General features: G+C 35.0%; 1 protein-coding gene across 3 annotated transcripts in view; it reads left to right on the top strand.

Moving 5' to 3' along the window:
* The window catches only part of LOC135846591 (T-lymphocyte activation antigen CD86-like), a 366,864-nt gene that overhangs the window by 312,197 nt on the left and 32,859 nt on the right, over positions 1-21,808 (top strand). Inside the window, exon 1 of one of the 3 annotated variants that reach the window (XM_065365780.1) lies at positions 11,875-11,896. The exons of the other annotated variants lie outside the window; for them this stretch is intronic. The gene's annotated coding sequence lies outside the window, so the exon portion shown is untranslated. Of the gene's footprint in view, positions 1-11,874; positions 11,897-21,808 lie in introns of those variants that run through there. 3 annotated transcript variants of the gene reach the window in all.

Raw genomic sequence — 21,808 nt, forward strand, 5'->3', positions numbered from 1 at the left:
TGGCCACTCGTGGTCTTAACGTAACTGAATTTATGGAAAGAAAAAATTTATTGTGGTTGAAAGGACCCACATGGTTGGAAAATGATTTTGATGAACATTTAAACTCTGATGTCAAAATAAGTGACGATATACAGTTGCTTGAAATGCGTGTGCCTAAAATAGCCTTTGTGTGTTGTTCTATTGAGGCTTCAACTTTATCAACTTTTTCGTCTTATTTAAAAGCTATTCATGCTGTTTCTTATATGTTTCGTTGGATAGATAAAAAACGTGGTATTCTACATCAAGGCGAATTGACCACTGAAGAAAATATTCGTTCACTAGATGCTTTAATTAAGTATTCTCAAAACATGTTCTTTGGAAAAGATCTGGCTCGCTTAGCCAATGGTCAAAACCTTAAAAAGGATAGCAGTTTACGATCTCTCGATCCTTTCATTGATGATAAGGGTATTTTACGAGTAGGTGGAAGGTTGAAAAATGCTCAACTTCCTTTCGATAAACGCCATCCTATTATTTTGTCTGCTAAATGCAATCTTGTAAACTTATTGGTAGATTATGTACATGAGAAGTATTTTCACTGTTCACGTGTAGTTGTCTACTTTTATATTCAAAATCAATATTGGATTGTTGCTGGTGTCAACAATGCCATAAAAAAGGTGATCCGTGAATGCGTTCTTTGTCGTCGACTACGTGCAGTCACTGGAAAACAAATTATGGGCCAACTGCCCTCAACACGTATCACACCAGCTCGTCCCTTCCTCAATGTTGGCATCGATCTGTGTGGACCTTTTACTGTGCGCTGCCTTGGACATCGTTCCTTAAAACACAATAAGGTGTATGCTGCATTTTTTGTCTGCATGTGCACAAGAGCTGTGCACATTGAACTTGTTTCTGACCTGTCTACTGATGTCTTTCTGAAAGCGTTTCGCCGGTTTGCAGCTAGACGAGGTCTACCTTCCCAAGTCTATAGTGACAATGGAAAAAACTTCGTTGGTGCTAACAACATTCTAAAAGAACAATATAAAATTCAACAATATGCCGCAAATGAGCAAATCAAATGGCAGTTCATCACCCCTCGTGCCCCGCATCAAGGTGGCTTATGGGAAGCTGCTATCAAATCAGGCAAATCGTTGATTGTAAAAGCCTGCAAAAATCATGTTCTCAATATGGAAGATTTGCATACTGTGACTTGTCAAGTGGAAAGTATCCTGAATTCCCGTCCATTATGCTACCAAAAGGAGACTTTGGCAGATGAACCATTTGGTGTAATTACTCCAGGTCACTTTCTGATTGGTTCTAATCTTCTTGCTCCACCTCTCGATGATGATAATTCTTCAGCTGACTTGAGTTCTCGTATTAAAGCCCAGCAGTCAATTATTCAGTCATTCTGGAACGAGTGGAGAAAATCTTATCTCAATTCACTTCAAATTCATAACAAATGGCAAGCTCGAGATTCCAATATTGCTGTCAATGATATTGTTGCCCTGAAGGAAGACAACGTTGCAGTCCTGAACTGGCCAATGGGAATCGTTGTTGCTGTCTACCCTGACAAAGAAGGTGAAATACGAAATGTTATGGTGAAAACTTCAACTGGTAAATATCAACGAGCTGTTACTCGGGTAGTTAAGTTGTTATCTGCTGAGGAAGCTCATGCCCCTCAGCCGGGGGGAGTGTGTTAGGCGCGAATTACGTGCGTGTAAATAAATAAAATATTTTTAATCGCGAATATGCGATCATTTAAAATAAAATAATATTTTAATCGCGAATAACACGATCTTTTAAGGTAAAATAAAATAAATAAAATAGACTAGCGCAGATGTCGCGACTGTTAGTATAGCTATTATACTGTAACGCGGAGATGCGTTGTTTTAGTGTAAAATAAGGGTAGTTTACTACTCTTAGATAACTTATGTACCCTTGTGAATATAAGCTAAGAAGAGGCTGTAACCAGTATCTTCTTCCGATCAAATAAACGGATTTAAAACCTGTTTATTGCCTTGTATTTTTGGAGGTAGTCTTGGCTGCGTTTCGCGCTGGCTACGTTTTACCAAGGTGGTTGGAGAAGATTCCCTTCTCTCTCTTAATGTTGTGTTCTCTCTCTTACTTCTTTCTTAACCCTCCTTCATCCCTTAGACCATACGTTCATGGCTGCTTCTAGCGCTGACGAACAGACAGTCTAAGGGTATGTTTGGCTGCCTATCTTGGCGCCGAATTAACTCTCATTTCCTATACGTATATGTACGTACTGGGTCTTGGCTGCCTTTGGCGCTGACCTGTGTTTTTGTACATATACGTAGTGGGTCTTGGCTGCCTTTGGTATCCATTGGCGCTGGCCTTTGTCTCTGTCTCTCTCTATGAGGGTTTTGCTGCTTTATAGCGCGGAACTGTTAGGCTATAGGTAGGTAGGTAGGTAGGTAGGTCTTCCTCCCCTCCTCCTCCTTCACTCAGGGACTTTGATAGGGATATTTCAACGAATCAGAATTTTAAGTAGGAGCAGATTAGGCAATTTTAACAAACAAACTTTTCAATGCAAACACATTCTATCACGAAGATGTTGTTTCGTTTCACCGATATAATCAGAATTACAGTTGTTGCATGTAACTTTATACACTACGTTACTCTGGGACATGGTAGGAATTTTGTTTTTAACTTTTGAAAAGATTCGTTTGAAAAGGGTATTAGAATTTTTGTAAGCGAAAGTGATGGTAGGATCCTCCTTCTGGCATAAATTTTCAATTTTTTTAGAAGTTTTACCAGCATACCTGATAACTTGAAACTTTTTTGGTTCATTTCCAGAGTGAATGATAGAGTTATTTTTTTGCTGAAAATAGGCTTTTATTTGAGATTCTATCATCTTGAACGGATAATCGTTAGCTAAGGCTATGTTATAGATTTCGTCAATTTTTTCACCATAAAAACAAGCATCGGAGAGACCAAGCATCCTGTCTATGAGATTTTTCAAAATATTGACTTTTTGTTTAGCTGGTTGAAACGAATGAAAATTTACCAACCTACCACTAGATATGGGTTTAGAAAAGTGTTTGGTCAAAAAAAGGTCATCAGTAGTTATAATTTGTATATCCAGAAATGGAATAGCACCAGAATTTTCTTTTTCGATCGTAAATTTTATGTTATTATGAAGGGAATTAGCAAAATTAAAAAGTTCCTCAATTTTGGATTTTTTCACATAAAACAGGCTGTCATCTACATACTTTTTTACAAATTTTATATCGTCCTTAAAATTATCAATAATTTTCTTAAATATATGGTCCATAATTAAGTCACATGCAATAGGTGAGAAGCTATCACCCATTGCTACACCAGTAGTTTGCTTGTAAAATATATCATTAAAAACGAAAAAGCCATTAAATAAAACAAATTTAATGACCTCGCAATATAGATTAAAATTATTTCTGAAGAAATTTTGCATGATGGTCCATTTTTGGATGATTATTTCATAGATGTATTGAAGAGGTATAGATGTGTACATAGACACCACATCGAAAGATACGAGTTGATAATCAGGGTCAGGTTTAACTTCTTTGATACAATTTTTCACATCTCTGGAATTTTTTACATTAAATTCAGATTGTAGTTCAGGCATGTTCCTAATTACTGATACCAAAAACTTTGAGAGGTTTGAAATTGGAGAATCTATGGTAGAAACCACTGGACAAACTGGGTTGTTGGGTTTGTGAGTTTTTATCAATCCATATAGGCGTGGAGCAATTGAATTATGTCTTGTTAGAGCAGAGTTCTCGGATGAGGTGATTATATTTTCACTGTGAAGACGTTTTATTAAAGCATTGCCCTGCCTTTCCAACTTTTTAGTGATGTCAGTGGGAAGAATTGAGTAGGTACTGCTATCCTTTAACAGATCGTTCATTTTTTCATTGTATGATGATTTATCAATGATGATGGTGACGTTGTTCTTGTCAGCTTTGGTGATTATAAGATGATTGTTTTGTCTTAGAAAGAGAGATGTGTCGTCCAGATCCTGCTGATTGAATATACTGTTTTTGATTTTTTTCGGATTTTGGAAATCTTTCTGGAGTGTGCTAATTATGTTGTTTTCCAGCTGAGATTTACGAATTTCATCCTCAAAGTGAATGTTGTTGATGATATAGCGACAATCAGCGATCATGTCAAAATTAGAAATTTTATTATTCTCTGGAAAACAGAATTTGGGCCCAAGCTGTAGAATTTTGCTCACATTTTCTGGTATCTGAGTATCAGTTAAATTCACCACCCAATCATCTTTAGAAATGATAGATCTCGGATTGACATCGTTTTTTTGTAGGTTATAGATCTTTCTATTGGAAGTAATTTTTTGCTGTCTTCTCACTTGGTTAATGGAGTCAAAAAGGAATTTTTTTACTCGTTCTAGATCCTCAGTTTTTTTGAAAATAGCACGGAGTCTTATGATATCAGAGATGAGAAGTTTTTTGAAATAACTCTATCATTCACTCTGGAAATGAACCAAAAAAGTTTCAAGTTATCAGGTATGCTGGTAAAACTTCTAAAAAAATTGAAAATTTATGCCAGAAGGAGGATCCTACCATCACTTTCGCTTACAAAAATTCTAATACCCTTTTCAAACGAATCTTTTCAAAAGTTAAAAACAAAATTCCTACCATGTCCCAGAGTAACGTAGTGTATAAAGTTACATGCAACAACTGTAATTCTGATTATATCGGTGAAACGAAACAACATCTTCGTGATAGAATGTATAGGCATAGTTTGGATGTTAAAAATGGAAAAACTACTACTGCTCTGTCCGAACACTCTGTGAAATACAATCACAAATTTAATTTTGATCAGGCTAAAATTTTGCATAAGGGGTGTGGGAATTTACAAAAAAGAAAAACAGCTGAAGTTCTACACATTTTAGATAATCCTAATTGTATCAATAAAAAAACGGACGTTTCAGGCTTTGACTCGTACAAAGCTTTGGTGCAATACAAATAGGTACCTATTTTATCTCCGTTTCTCGCTACTCTCGTTACACACTATTCTACTTGTTAGTTATTCATATCACCTGATGAAGGTACTGTGTGCCGAAACGTAGTGTATTCGTAAATTTATTCTCGATCAATACAAATAAATAACCAAGTTATTCTACCAATTTGTGTTTAATTTTTTTCTATGTACTCTATAAATTCACTTGGTTTTTTCATGGTTTATTTAAAATTCGGTGTGATATTGTGTAGCTTGGTGGCCTTAAATCTTCAGGAAATTATGGTTTACAAGTGGATACATGAAAATTATGGATCTTTTGTGAAACGAGAAGTCAGCACCATAGTGGATAAATATGTAAAATATGAAAAAGTTCGCATTCAGCTCTCCTTTCTTAACCAATGTAAATCAAAAAAACATCATCCAAAGTTCATCAGTGCTCTGCTTGCCAAATCGAACATCCAACTTTCCTCTTATCAATCAAAGGCCAAGTTCAATAGGATAATAACACGTACTAAAAATGCCGTTCTATCCGTGGTTATAGCAGACAAATATGACTTCATCCGAAAATTTAACCTCAAAAAACTTCTCATCTCTGATATCATAAGACTCCGTGCTATTTTCAAAAAAACTGAGGATCTAGAACGAGTAAAAAAATTCCTTTTTGACTCCATTAACCAAGTGAGAAGACAGCAAAAAATTACTTCCAATAGAAAGATCTATAACCTACAAAAAAACGATGTCAATCCGAGATCTATCATTTCTAAAGATGATTGGGTGGTGAATTTAACTGATACTCAGATACCAGAAAATGTGAGCAAAATTCTACAGCTTGGGCCCAAATTCTGTTTTCCAGAGAATAATAAAATTTCTAATTTTGACATGATCGCTGATTGTCGCTATATCATCAACAACATTCACTTTGAGGATGAAATTCGTAAATCTCAGCTGGAAAACAACATAATTAGCACACTCCAGAAAGATTTCCAAAATCCGAAAAAAATCAAAAACAGTATATTCAATCAGCAGGATCTGGACGACACATCTCTCTTTCTAAGACAAAACAATCATCTTATAATCACCAAAGCTGACAAGAACAACGTCACCATCATCATTGATAAATCATCATACAATGAAAAAATGAACGATCTGTTAAAGGATAGCAGTACCTACTCAATTCTTCCCACTGACATCACTAAAAAGTTGGAAAGGCAGGGCAATGCTTTAATAAAACGTCTTCACAGTGAAAATATAATCACCTCATCCGAGAACTCTGCTCTAACAAGACATAATTCAATTGCTCCACGCCTATATGGATTGATAAAAACTCACAAACCCAACAACCCAGTTTGTCCAGTGGTTTCTACCATAGATTCTCCAATTTCAAACCTCTCAAAGTTTTTGGTATCAGTAATTAGGAACATGCCTGAACTACAATCTGAATTTAATGTAAAAAATTCCAGAGATGTGAAAAATTGTATCAAAGAAGTTAAACCTGACCCTGATTATCAACTCGTATCTTTCGATGTGGTGTCTATGTACACATCTATACCTCTTCAATACATCTATGAAATAATCATCCAAAAATGGACCATCATGCAAAATTTCTTCAGAAATAATTTTAATCTATATTGCGAGGTCATTAAATTTGTTTTATTTAATGGCTTTTTCGTTTTTAATGATATATTTTACAAGCAAACTACTGGTGTAGCAATGGGTGATAGCTTCTCACCTATTGCATGTGACTTAATTATGGACCATATATTTAAGAAAATTATTGATAATTTTAAGGACGATATAAAATTTGTAAAAAAGTATGTAGATGACAGCCTGTTTTATGTGAAAAAATCCAAAATTGAGGAACTTTTTAATTTTGCTAATTCCCTTCATAATAACATAAAATTTACGATCGAAAAAGAAAATTCTGGTGCTATTCCATTTCTGGATATACAAATTATAACTACTGATGACCTTTTTTTGACCAAACACTTTTCTAAACCCATATCTAGTGGTAGGTTGGTAAATTTTCATTCGTTTCAACCAGCTAAACAAAAAGTCAATATTTTGAAAAATCTCATAGACAGGATGCTTGGTCTCTCCGATGCTTGTTTTTATGGTGAAAAAATTGACGAAATCTATAACATAGCCTTAGCTAACGATTATCCGTTCAAGATGATAGAATCTCAAATAAAAGCCTATTTTCAGCAAAAAAATAACTCTATCATTCACTCTGGAAATGAACCAAAAAAGTTTCAAGTTATCAGGTATGCTGGTAAAACTTCTAAAAAAATTGAAAATTTATGCCAGAAGGAGGATCCTACCATCACTTTCGCTTACAAAAATTCTAATACCCTTTTCAAACGAATCTTTTCAAAAGTTAAAAACAAAATTCCTACCATGTCCCAGAGTAACGTAGTGTATAAAGTTACATGCAACAACTGTAATTCTGATTATATCGGTGAAACGAAACAACATCTTCGTGATAGAATGTATAGGCATAGTTTGGATGTTAAAAATGGAAAAACTACTACTGCTCTGTCCGAACACTCTGTGAAATACAATCACAAATTTAATTTTGATCAGGCTAAAATTTTGCATAAGGGGTGTGGGAATTTACAAAAAAGAAAAACAGCTGAAGTTCTACACATTTTAGATAATCCTAATTGTATCAATAAAAAAACGGACGTTTCAGGCTTTGACTCGTACAAAGCTTTGGTGCAATACAAATAGGTACCTATTTTATCTCCGTTTCTCGCTACTCTCGTTACACACTATTCTACTTGTTAGTTATTCATATCACCTGATGAAGGTACTGTGTGCCGAAACGTAGTGTATTCGTAAATTTATTCTCGATCAATACAAATAAATAACCAAGTTATTCTACCAATTTGTGTTTAATTTTTTTCTATGTACTCTGTAGATATTAAAGACCATTTTTCATTTTTTTAATACCTATAAACATTTTAATGTACCCAGAGAAGTATGATTATCCCATATCTGATCGGGTCTGATCAGATGTACTCAGATCTGGTCAGATCTAATCAAGCCTCCTCTACTGGATTTGATCAGGTCTGATATGCGTATAGCAGTTTCTCAATTTTTACATTGAAGTGATTCGAGATGCTTTTTTTCAAAAATTATCAAAAATTCAAGTTCCATGTCAATTTTTTTCGGGTCTCAAAATTTCAAAATTAAATATGTATTTCGAAATCAAAACCACTTTGTTTCAATTTTGTTGAGTTGTGAAAATTTTTCCTTGTGAGCTTTCAAAGTTGTCAACAATAGAACATTAAATATTTAGTTTTAATTTTCTCTTTTTCAGCTCTAAAAAAATTTAGGAAGGGGAGAAATGAAAATAATTTTCAGCTGATAAAATTTCATAGCAAATTTGCATCCACTTACTCTATTGTGTCCGTCTGCATCATTAAATTTGGTTTTGGAAATCAGCGTGACAATTGTTTTGATGAGATGAAGGAACTTTCAAATTTAAAAAGTGAGTGATGATGACTTATTGAATGCAATTTTTTCAGATATCAAAGCATAATTTTCAGTCCAACTTTTAGATTGAAAATTTTTGAAAATATATTCGCTTCATGAATTACTCTGAAACGTTGAAAAGTCTAGCACTTATTTTTTGATAGTGTTGAAAAAATCAAATGCAAAAGTATGAATATGGAAAAGGAGTCGAAAGGGGTTGAAGGATTTTGACAAAACTCCTTGAAAAACAATTCGAACGAAGCTATTAACTAAGAATTAACTTAGTGCGTTTTTCTACATATAAAAATTACATATTTCATGTTAAATGGGACATGTCTCCCCTTCTTTTGAGTGTGCTTATTGAACGAAAAAAATTGACTTATAATGGATAATTTTTCCTCAGATTTTCTCTATAAATTATACACGAAGTATCCATGTCATACCAGTCAAAGGAAAACAAATGGAAAGCTCTTCACGTACTCAGTGTTTTTTTTCTTTTTGAAGGTAAACGATTGGGAAAATCCTGTTTCAAAAATTCATTCCTGCAAAAAAGGCGCTTTCGATTCGTTATTTCGAATTGATAGCGATCCAAAAGTACACAAAATAATACTTACCTGCCTAGAAAATTCATCAGGTGTATTTAATATTCGCGTATATACTTACCTTAGTATTTCCCACGAAGAAGGGGGGAAAAATCGACCTTTCGCTCTCATCTTGTACGCGTTGAAGTGCTCGAAAACTAATTTAGTTCATAATTCATGCTTTTATCGAAGCGACACGAGAATAAATATTTAAAAACGAACGACTTTGTCGTCGTCGAAAATGTGCTGGCAAAACGATGAACTTGAAATCATGCTGTCGTGCTCGCGTACCAGATGGCACAATATACTCGTAAAATGGAAAATATAAATTAATATTTTTTCAATCTCTTTAATATTTTTCACCCGCCACAATAATATTTTTCGGGTAAATAACCCAGAAAAAATATACGCCACTGGAGGGAAAAAAACGAATTAATCTTACAAAAATACCGTCGTTTATTCCAATATATAGGTAGGTATTTTGAACGAGAAAAATAATAATTATAAATTATTTTGTACGATTAAATACACGCAGGCCACAGCATGAGAAATTACCAGCAATGAAACGCGGATTCTCGGGAGCTAAAAGAGCGATCTATTAGTAATACTTACTCGTATAAGTTGGCGAGTTGTAAACGAAAAATATGGACGATGTTTTTGCCAAAGTTTTTATACACTTATAAACTTACTTCACGGTCGAATGACTAAAGCAAATTATCGTTACTTTGGTGGAAAATCTTCATTACACTTACCGCTCGTTCGAGCTTTTCCGCGTTTTTCTACTTTATCGAAGATGTTGTTGTCACGACAAACCAGTCTACTGTGCAATTGCCAAGCTATATAGTTGATTAAGCTGTAGCAAAAGTCGCCTCAACTCCGTTTGATCGGAAAATTTTTACAAATTAAAATCTATTTTGTAATCTATCTACGAATCATCCAATTTAACGATGGTATCGCGTGCGTGCGTATCTTCGAACGAGGTTTTTATTGCGAATAGAATAACATTTTTTTACCTCCCTCCTCCCTGCCGCGCTTATCACTGCATATACTCTTCATCATCTGTATGGTATCGTATAAACTACACCGAGCCAAATTCAAATAATTTAATTTGGTCGTTAATTCTGCTCCATATACGTATAAGCCACACACAGTGTTATATATAAACCCGAACGTACGTAATTAAATGAAAAACGAAAACTTGTTACCAACAATATTTCAAATTATCGCGCGCTTAAAATTACAGTAACATATTCGCGTGAAAAAAAGAAGAAAAATTAAAAAACTAAAACAGTTAACCACGAAGTTATATAAATTTTAATAAAATGCAAATTATCAACGCCAGTATTCTTTCCTTAATTCCGCTGCGGATAACTTTTGACTAGCCTTTTCTCTCGGTCGCCCCCTCGCCCTCCCTCCCCCTTCATCATCATCTCTATTTTTTTTTCTCATCCCAGATGCGTAAAGAAGTGAAAAAAATGTACGAGTTGTTTTTTATTCTCTGGCGTTATAATAAAGCTCAATTATTAAAAAAGATAAAATGCTCGTAATTATTATAATGTTGTCTCAGTAAATATTAATTAATTGAGAAAAAAAAACCAACCACAGAAGTTTTTCTCGTTTGCCCCTACATTACCACGAGAAAAAAAAACGTACACTTATGAAATAAGACGAAAAACATGAACGATTTCCAGGTATACGTGGTCTATGGTGTTTATTTTTTCACTACTAAGTATACTTGACGAATGGTACCTATCTTTTAAAAGGTCATTGATACGACAACGTGAATTTCATTCGCTAATTAGTCTTTAAGAGTTTACAAATAAGCCACTTGAGCCTATTTTCTCCCACTAACGATTAGGTACCGTATACTGAATTTATACGTCTGGTATGTAAATGTCTAATGTTGGCAACATTCATTTGGAAAAGAAGGTGGATTTTTTTTTTTGCTACGGAGTATGAGTTTCAAAATAAACCAGACGTGGTATGGGTTTCTCGACTTGAAAAAATTATTTTGAAAAGTTACTCGAATGTAAAACGAAATTACGTTTTAAAAAATGAAACAAAGCTGAGAAATAGCTATGCAGCTGGTAAAAAATTATTCGCACATACGAAAGAATGGAAACATCGCACATGAATGAAAAATGACAAAATTTTTGATTAATTTCCATTTCTGGTCCGCAGCACAAAGATGGTGACCCAAATAACTCTATTATTTCTGCTCAAAACAAACCTAAATTTCACCAGTGAAATTTTCTAAACATGAAAATTGAAAAAGACAAATCAGTTCTCCTCAAAATAGGATTACTTGAAATAATTTGCTATTTTGTATAACGAATTTCATGGAATCATCGCGTGTTCTTCTGCGAGAAACTTTCCACAAAATATGATATCGAAGGGGGAAATAAGTCAAATCTTCCTCAGATGAATAGAAGGAGAGGGGAAGGAGTGAGCAATTTACCGGGCGTTGATAATTTTCACTATTTTCTGGATCCAATTTTATTTGACCAAATTTAATCGAATCTGAGCAGATCAGAATTTTGATCGGATTAGATTTGTTCAGATCTGATCAGACCTGTTTGTGTGGACTATTTCATATCGAATATTTCGTCGCCATTCCAGGGAAAGAGGGGAGAGGGGCACTTGTTAAGCAATTTTTGCTTACAATTGAGTTTATAAAGAGAAGTTTATGATCTTGAAAAACCTCGTGCCATTCTCATTCTTCGTCAACATACGTTCTAAAATAATTGATCTCTTGGCATATTTCTTGTTTGCTGTGTATATTTAATTTACTATGAGATGATCCGGTCCACTAATCAACAATCATTATTTTTTTGTTCCAGGTGAGAACAAATTTTTGTCGTGAAGATAATTGCACATGTGAAGGAGTAAGTTGATTGTTTGCGATTTTGCGATGATTCGGTAGTTTTAAATCGAAATTTGACGCTCGTAAGCCTACCTATCTAATTTGTTAAAAGTAATGTGTTTAATTCTTATATTATTGTAGGTGCTCATGCTATGTCTCAGTTTCGGCGAAAAGGCGAAATAGTTTCTAGCACTGCCTTCAGTTCTCTCAAGTTATATTCAATCAAAATTAAATTTTAATAATTTCTGAGAAATATGTACCGAACAATCACTCTTATACCCGATTCGCATTTGAATAACAAGCACTATAATAATGTACTTGAAGATAGCGAATTGCATATTTAGCAGGTAATCCCCCTTACCAACTTGCTTTAGTATGATGAAACATTGTTGGATTATTCCGAGTATTTATGAGGGAAAAAACAAAGCTCGATTTGATAACGTAGGTATCTATTCTGTATGTTTTCATACGAGTAAACACAAACGTATAAACAGCTTTATAGGTAGCTTATTTATAAGTTGGCGTTCGTTTCAGTTTTGAACAAATTTGACATTGAAATGAAGGGGAATAGGTACTCGTATACTCGCGTAAGGTACCTACTGGGTAATTATCTCTTTGTCAGTTCATTTTTCAATCAAAGAAATACGTACAAAGGGAAAATAACAGAAGGGGAACGGCGACATATGTATGCACATATAAGTAGAAACCGGTACCTATAACTTCAAGCCACCAGGAAAATAAGGCGACGATGAAGTTTTTTTTTTCTGGAATAAAAACGAGACTAAATTAGTTTGAAAGAGGATTGTTTATTTGACGAGATGAGGTAGTTATCATTGTTTGACACAAATTCAGCTTTCGATTTTTTTTTACCTATGCTGGCACATCAAGACAGATTTGTAAGACGTTAGTTAGGAATCTCTGCTAGGAACCTCTTGTTATCTTTCATCTGGTAGAGGTTGAAGATTTTAAATTTTAGATTGATGTAATGTACCTACTTATTGAAATTGAATTTGTTTAAATCTAAAATCAAGTATCCACCTTCTAGGGTCGTTCAATAAGTAGGTAGGTATCTAATTGTAAGTTTCCCTGTGTTGGGAAAAATAAAAAAAATTATCAAAACGGGTTTTAAAAAATGTAATATATTTGAGGAAATTATCTATTTTTCTACGTAATCCCCACCTCATTCCAAGCACTTGTTGTACGGATACAGAAGCTTTATTTCTATCGCAGCTCAGTAATGTCCCACCACCAAGTTCTCAAAGTAGTTATGCACAGTGCTCTCGAGTTGATCTGAATTTTCTGAGTAATTATTGTCCTCCTTCAAATTTGACCTTATTTCCCAATTTAATTTTCTGAGGAAGTCTCGAGTAGCATGAGCAATATGAGGATCCAGGCATCATGAATCAGCTGCATTTTTCTGCTCAATTTGTCCCCGCATTTGTTCTGTAGGGGACCCTGCCCTATGATGGCGCAGTTCCTAAGACGGCGCAATTCAAATTTCTGGCAACACTGATGTAAAAACCAACTGCACACCGTCTTTGTGCTTCACATTCTTGACTTTTTACTGTAGTCATATCCGCTTGAACAATTACCTTGCTTTCTTGAGAACATATTTTTGTTTTTTTGCTTAAAAATTCGATTGTTGCAATTTTTTGCCGGAAGCTCTTCCAAATTGGTTTTATTACCAAAAGTGACTGAAAGTATCTTATAATGTGCGAAATTTCATCTACTTTCTAACGCACTACTCAGCTTTTTCATTAGTGTTTATGTTTATTCATAAATTTACTAAAATTTGAATTTGTATAAACAGTCCTATGATGGCGCAGCCACAAAAGCAGGAGCTTCTCAGCAACAAAAAGGGGTTGATTTAGGTGAATCATGTAGTAGTGTATATAGTGTGCCTAATGTTACATGTTTCTGTTCAAAATATTTCATAAAAAGGTATTGCTGTGAAAATATTGAAAAAAGCAGAATTGTCAGCCAAATCACTAAAAAAACTTCTAACAGCCTGAAACAAAAAAATTGGGGGTAAATTAGGGATCCTAATGTATTCAACATAATAATTTCAATCAAATTCAATTGATATAGTTAGTTACACGTTTTACATTAAAATTGGATTTTCGCCAGGGCTTCAAACCCGAACGTTTTCGGGTACGGGTATCGGGTACGGGTACAGATTTATTTCTCAGAGAATCGGGTACGGGTTTGGGTATTTTAGGTGAAATACCTGAACTGTACTCGATCTATCGGGTATTTTCAGGTATTTGGGTTCAAAGTAGTCTCTATCGGGTACGGGTACAGGTTCGGGTATTCCTCATTTCATTTTTCGGGTACGGGTACGGGTTCGGGTACAGAAATTGTTGGATTTTCGTTCGGGTATTCGGGTATTCGGGTACGGGTTTGAAGCCCTGATTTTCGCCATCTTAGGAATGCATTTTTGCCATCGGCGCATTTCGACCTATTTACAATTCATTCGATTGAGACAAGAGTTTGAAACCAAAAGTTTTACGTTTCTGGTGGTAAGTAGTAGATAGTCTGAGGGACCTTCCATCAAATTTTGTCCATTTTGGTTGGATACTTTAGGAGCACCAGGCTTCGGAAAAAAATTGCGCCATCTTAGGGCTGGGTCCCCTATGACTCGTCAAACGTTTCTGTAAGTCTCCTGACATGATAAAATGTTCTTCATTCAATATCTGTTGAATATCACACACTTGAATAAGGCTATTCTCATCAAGGATGGAGCAAGTAGCTGTAATTAAATTGTTGTTAATGGAGTCAGATGGGTGGCTGGTTTGTGTTTGAATTAAATACAAGTACGTTTATGGCATATTGAAAAGGAAAACCGGTATCAGTTTTATTAATTTATAACCCATGAGGATAAAATTGAATTTTCAAAATTGAGTAATATAAAAGCTAGATAACATTGTAGTTGTACAGAGATAAAATTTCAACATTTCAAAATTTTTTATGACCCTATGCGTTGGAATATTGGTCTCTTTCAGTAAAAACAAAAACATGCTCATGTTATGAGTATTAGAATTTGATTATATGTTTAATTGAGTTCAAATTTTTTCTTCTTCCTTGCTTGCCCATATCCAGACATTGCGACTAGTTCCTTCCAGCTATCTTTGTCTTTGGCCTTTCTCATGCATTCTCCCAGTGACATTTTGGCAGTTTTCTTGATTAAGTCTGTGTATCAGGTGGGTGATCTTCCCCTTATTCCCTCTTGCCTTCCATGTGGCCTTGGACTGTCAGTTTTTCCAGGTTGTCCTGTCTCACGATATGTCCGAAGTAGCGTAATATTCATCTCCTGATGACTGTGCTTACTGCTTAGCCTTTCCTTTAAATCCAGTTGTTGAAGTATTGACGCATTTGTTCTTTTCTGGACCCACACTGAGAGAACTGTTTAGTAGAAATTACTGTAAAATTTAGTAAAGTGGCCCTCAGGTCACCCTTTTTGTAAAATTTACTGCATTTTATAGTATAATTATACTACTAAAAAATGTAGTAGAAAACGTAATTTTTACTACATTTTCTTAGTAGTATGTACTATGAACTGTAGTAAATACTACAAAAAAAAGTCGTAGCAGTCTGCCACTACGTAAGAGCCAAATTTTTGTGCCAGAAACATTGAGGGCACTTGAACTACTCGCACCCTCGCTTCGCTCCTGTGCTTTGCCTGTGTTTGGGGGACTTCTTCCCCCCTACACCCCCCTAGTTTTTAGTGTTGAATTCTATTTGTAGATAGCTAATTGATGTTTTTGAGTTCATTACAACAAATTAATTTTTTTTGCAATTTGAAAAGCCACTTACCAAATTGCTTCTTTGTAGGTACTTACTTACCTACTCTCCTCGTGTAAATCTTCTATGCTACATCACGCCGATGGAAGAAAAATAACGAAATTTCGATGAAAAGATAAAACGCATGATTTAATTATTCGGATTTATTCAGTTTCAATTGGTTTTAACAAGTTGTCGGCTCTTGATGATATTTTTTGTGGAATTTGACATTAGCGAACGTTTTCTTCGCGGTCGTTGTAATTCAGTATTCAAATTTTGCCTCCATTGAATAAACACTCAGCCTTTTGGTGGAAAAATGAAGAAAATTACGAAATGCGAGCTATTACCTATTTCCATTCCAAAGTAGGCAATCTGTTTTAATATCAATTGTTGGTATGGTGAAATGTGAAGTGCGTTTAGATTCTCATCGAAAATTCACAAAAACTTTCCAGTGAAAGCGATTGGTTAAAAATTGTAAATTTCTTTCTTTCCATCATTATACGCGTAGATTTCTAGGTTTCCATGTTTAAGGAAACAAACTGTTTTGTAGAGTGTAGTTTTGAAAAAACTGATTAGAAAAAAATCATAATAGGTAACGATAGTAAAAAAGGTCATCTGGCATTTCCCAAAAAATGAGCAAAAATGAAAACTTTGTAAAAAAAAATGCCTTCGTCCAAAAAAATAATGATGATAACGAAAATCTAGGCCACGACAAGAGAGGATTTTTTTATCAAATCATAAAATCTTTTCAAAAAAATTTGACGAAATTGAGAGCTTTGGGGGGAGGGGTCATTACAGCGTACCCTTCTAAACCATCAATTTTAAAATGAAACATCCGCGTCATCATCGTATCAATGACGAAAACGAAATTGCAACTTTTGAAAACTTTTTAAACTCCAAAGACTCGATGGATACCTGGATAGGTAGAGGTACCTGTAAAGAAAATACCGCAATGTTATATCGCGCTGGAGACCTCTTGACGTGTTCAGTAGGTACCTCTAATCGTAGACGAGTGTGCGAGCACGGCACGATGCGATGGGGTGGAGAGCACGAAGAAAGTGACAACTGTGACGTTGAAGATATTGAATTTTTAACTAATGGAAGAGTTTCTACGGTATATTCTTGATAAATTGACTAATAAATTTATAATAGATTGTGTCAAGAAAAGTATAGATACTAAACTAAAAGAGCAGATGCTTTGTTAATTAGTAAGGAAATTTATACGTCGACAGTATACTATCTGGAAATAGCATGTAGAATGTTTTTCAACGTAGTATAATTATGCTATTATAATTTTTATACCAAAGGGAGACTACAAAAAAGAGAAAAAGAAAAACGTCGCTCGAATGTACCTACTATTTGGAACGCTCGCACTACAAGAGTACTATACGTACTCGTATTTTGGGTTCTTTTTTTTGTGTCTCGGATACGGTTTACGTGTTGGGGAGTATACATAGTTGTTGTATCGTCTAAAATTTAGCTATAACTCGTTGCGGTATTCGCAATAGAACTTGCTTCCTCCGATATGATTATATTTTACAATAAAACTACCAGCAGTATCGCATAGTCTATGGCACAGCAGCCCTCAACTGCTCAATCCGGCGAGTTTTTCTTTTACCAAGCTAGCGTGGCAAAATTGCCTTCCCTTTTAAATTCTTTTTACTGCTTTGTTTATGGATCTGTTGGTAATATCTCGCAATTTCTATTCTTTTTATTTTTATTCAGCGGGTGAAAATTACCGGCGGCGCGCGGCGCGCGACCATCGTTGCGAAAGGTCTCCAATTTGGAACTCCATCGTTTGGGGCTTAATAATACGAACCCGCTACATAACCACTTTCATAAGTGGCATCGTTTTCAAAACGGTTATAAAGAATTTATTACACAGCGACGCTCAATTGCCCGCTCGTCCGATTGTTTTCATAGCGCATTTTGGCGCGAGCAAGGTGAAGTGATTAAGTGGCTTTATTGCCTGACGAGATATTTCACCCGCAACGTAGTCGTCGTCGTCATAGTCGTGCAAATTCATCCGGTAAACGAGAGAAACCCCGTGTTGTGATATTGGTTACATAATATACAGAAACATTTCTGCATACAGGGTGTCCCATAAAACGTGTATCTACCTACTATTTTAGTGAACATAACGAGATAGCATTTTTGTTAAATCAAAGTAATATCCGTAAAAGAGGGGGAAGGGAGGGTAAGCAGGGTGTCTACCAGGTCGTCCACGTCGCAAAAGTCGCAAAAAAGGGGTCGCGAAAAAATGTTGCGAAAAAGGTCGCAAAAAAAGATCGCGAAAAAGGTCGCAAAAAGTCGCGATTTTTGAATATCAAATTTTAGCAGACATCCTGGTAAGAAAATTTTAAACTATCGAAATAATGTGACATACTTTCATACCCTTATTAAAAGATTCTTACTCTGAATATAAAAACCATTTCACCTCAAAATTCAAACTATGCCCACAGAGAGAAAAAGGTTGGAGCACAAAATTCTAAAAAATACATTAGTGTCATAAAAAAAGTTTACAAAGGCGTTGGTTCTTATGAGAAGGGAGGGGGGATTAATCCTGAAATTGAAAAAAAATGCAAAATTAGTTTCTGAAACTGACTCCTATGAGGAGCACAGTTTTGATTTTTGTATCAAACGTTGAACGATTTTCAGAATCAGTATTGTTATCTTAGTGATGAGAATGATTGGCCATAAAGGGGGATGTAATAACTACTGCCTTACTGGTTCATCTAATAAATATCACCTTAGGGGGGAGATTTATCCGACTCCTGACTAGCTCAGATGGGAGTTCTCTTAGTGACCAAACTATCTCTAAGTCATTGAATACATGAATCATCTTGTCTGTAATATGTTGATATAGGCTTGCTACAGCTTATACAGGCCTGTTTCTGGAAGTGACGTTGACTGGTTGATTTCAAGTCGTTTTGGAGCCTCCAGCGACTTTTTGAAAGTTCGTATGGTGTTTTTTTGGAAAATTGAAATTTCCTAAAAGTAGCTGGAAGCTTCAAAACCATTTGAAACTACCATGTAGTCTGCGAAGTAAATTTCTGCTTGCCAACTCCATTTGATACATTAATGTTGCAGGAATTTCAAGTTTCAGAAATCTACTGGAGGCTCCAGTAATTTTCAAAAAAGTCGCTGAAGGCTCCAAAACGACTTGAAATTCACCAGCAGTCAACTTCGTAGCGTATTGAAGTTAGTTTGCAGAATGAATTTCGGCTTTTCAACTCCATTTAGTGATATTTTGTGGGAATTTCGAGTTTTAAAAATCTGCTGGAGGCTCCAGTAATTTTCAAAAAAGTTGCTGGAGGCTCTAAAATGACTTGAAATTCACCTGCAGTACTTCGTAACGTATTGAAATTAGTTTTTAGAATAAATTTCAGCTTTACAACTCCAATTTGATGGAATTTTATGGGAATTTCGAGTTTCAAAAATCTGCTGGAGGCTCCAGAACTGCTCAAAACGGGTTGAAACCGTTTCCAATAAATTTGGCATGTCGAAAATAGGGTATATCCCAAATTTCAGCTTTCTTGGTCAATTTGGTAAAATTTTGATTTTTTCCCCTCATTTTTGGCCTAAATTGAATTTTCAAAAATTCACCAAAAATCGAAAAACGCACTTTAGCACTTGAAATTTTGACAGGTGATAAATTTTTGCATGATCTTTCGATCTACCTTTGTAAGGTTTGAAAAATGTCGTACAAGTCCTATCGGCGATTTTGTAAGTAAGGCCAACTTTTTTTTGGGCAAGTTTGCTTCAAAATGTTCCTCAGGATGTCCCTTTTAAGAAAAAAGTTGTCCCGGAGGATCGGCGGGGGGGGGGGGTGCAATTACTCCTATGGTCATATACCGGACTAAGTACATCTTGAAATGACCAAAAAGGGTGTAATTGTCCGATTATCACCTTGATGAATTAGACCAACAATCATAATTAAATTGAAATGTCATCTTAATCACACCCTATTATAATTTCCCACGTTACCAGTACCTCCTTTACGTATTAGTTATAAATAGAATCACGTAAAGGGGTAAAATGAGAACAAACACCTAAGCTGTGGAGGCAGATTGCACCATATCAGTATCATGAACCTTCTACAACCCTCATCTAACTCACCATCTTACCATTTTTTCTCCCCTCCCCTGATTTTTTGAAAACGGAATTTAAAAATTCTATCCTGGCGGAATATGGCGAAAATTTCGCGAAATTGCCTCAAAAATGTTGCACGGAATTGAGCTTTTGGAATTCATATCCTAGTTTCCTAAGCTGTATCTCTTTCCTTTCATTTTTACTTCAACCCTATCTCAATGTCCAAAATTTGTTGACAAAAATTTTATAACCCGCGGTTCGTTGTTTTGACCTTTTACCTACCTTTCGTCTCGGAAAATTATTCTTTTACTTTACACTCCCCCTCCCCCCACCCATCATTCCGACGATCCATAGAAAAAGAATCGCGACCAAACGATCTCGGCAAGATGTAGGGAAACTTCTCAATGCCAAACCTTTTTCCTTGAAAGTTGGGAATTTTAAAAAACATCGTGATTAGTATTTTTTGAGAGGTGAGAGGCTTTACTTTTTCAAAGATAATTTTGAGTAGCCCTAGACTTGAAAATTCAAGATCTCCGAACAATTTTTAGTGACTTTATGAATGGTCCATCTTGTACATAAATTTTTTCAATGTTGTAATTTTTTGACATTTTCGAGTTTATGACTCTGAGATGAACTTAATGGCTTCTCAAGTCGAACGAAAAGTAGTGTTTTCCATAAAATTGTAAGCCTTAAACTGCACTAATGACTAAGCATATTCAGGTCCGAAGGATAAACAGACTTGACATACAGGACACCCTGTATATACTCGTACATGAGGCGATACTCCAACATTGCGTTTCGCTATTTCAAACGTTCGTTTCCTTGTTTCGTAAACGAGTAAAAAAAGAAGCTGAAAATGAAAAAAAGCAAGTTTTCGAAGAAAATGCTGAAATAGATTTTATTATTCGCTTCGCACATACGAGTACATGTAGATGTTCGTATATACGTATAAGAATACTTGGACAAATTGCATCGTTACGGTTTGCGATTTTTAGCGTTGTAAGCACCGTACGTTTCCATTTTTATATCGTAATTAATTTCGCGCAGCGGTAACCGAATTGTAATCCATTTATTTGGGCGCTATTTTCGTTTTGTTTGCGAGAAAATTTAGTAAAAGCAAAAATGTGGGTAGTCATACATAAGGTTACGTATAAGATTTCTACTTGGGTAGGTACTTGTTCAGAGGTCCGGAAATTGTGCGGCAAGATTGTATATGTTATGAACAGATTTTTATGTAATCACTCCATTAAGTTTTGAATTCCTTGAATTGAAAATTTTTGTCAATAAATAATGTAGCTGAATGCTGAAAAATTAAGAATACCTAGAAGCCAAGAAACATGAAAAGTTGGTAATTGGAAAGCATAAAGGTGGTTTCGTTTTTACAGTCTTAGAAAAATAAAAATTTATTTCCAAGTTGGTCTTATCATTTTTTAGAGTAGAAAACATTCGTGGCTAATTAATGTGAAAAAAATAATTTATTTCCTTTGAAGAATCGCAAACTCTCATCTTTCCTTTCAATCCACAAAATTCATCATCGACGAAACACCAAACTTTCAGTAGGTACCACCAGGTAAATGAGATGAAAGTAGAAAATGTTGTTTTAGGTATCTGCCTATAATTCCATCAGACACAAATAATAAGTCGATAAGAATTATATTAAATTAAACGATCCGTTTTTTGCACAAAGAAAAACTCAGTTTGTTTTCCCTTTTCCATTTCAACATCTCTCCTACTTACTTACACGAGCCAAGTTCAATTGCTTTAAATAACGGAACGGATGAATAAGATGAGGAAGAATCGCATCAAAACGATGAAATGTTCAAATTCTCTATTGTTTTTTCATTTTCATGAAAATATTATTGTTAAATTACTAGCATTTAGAAGGGTGCTCGTTGTATTGAATTTTACCTCCTTCAAGTTTATGTGTCGTTTTCCCGCGAGATTGTTAAAACAGCACTTGAAATACCGGTTGCTATTAGCTTAATTCAAACCGACTACCTACGGATTATTCTACGGTCCTACTTCCTGTTCCTAGCTACCTATTATATAATTTTTGTGTACG

This window comes from Planococcus citri, chromosome 5, assembly GCF_950023065.1.
Source record: "Planococcus citri chromosome 5, ihPlaCitr1.1, whole genome shotgun sequence".
Lineage (NCBI taxonomy): Eukaryota > Metazoa > Arthropoda > Insecta > Hemiptera > Pseudococcidae > Planococcus > Planococcus citri.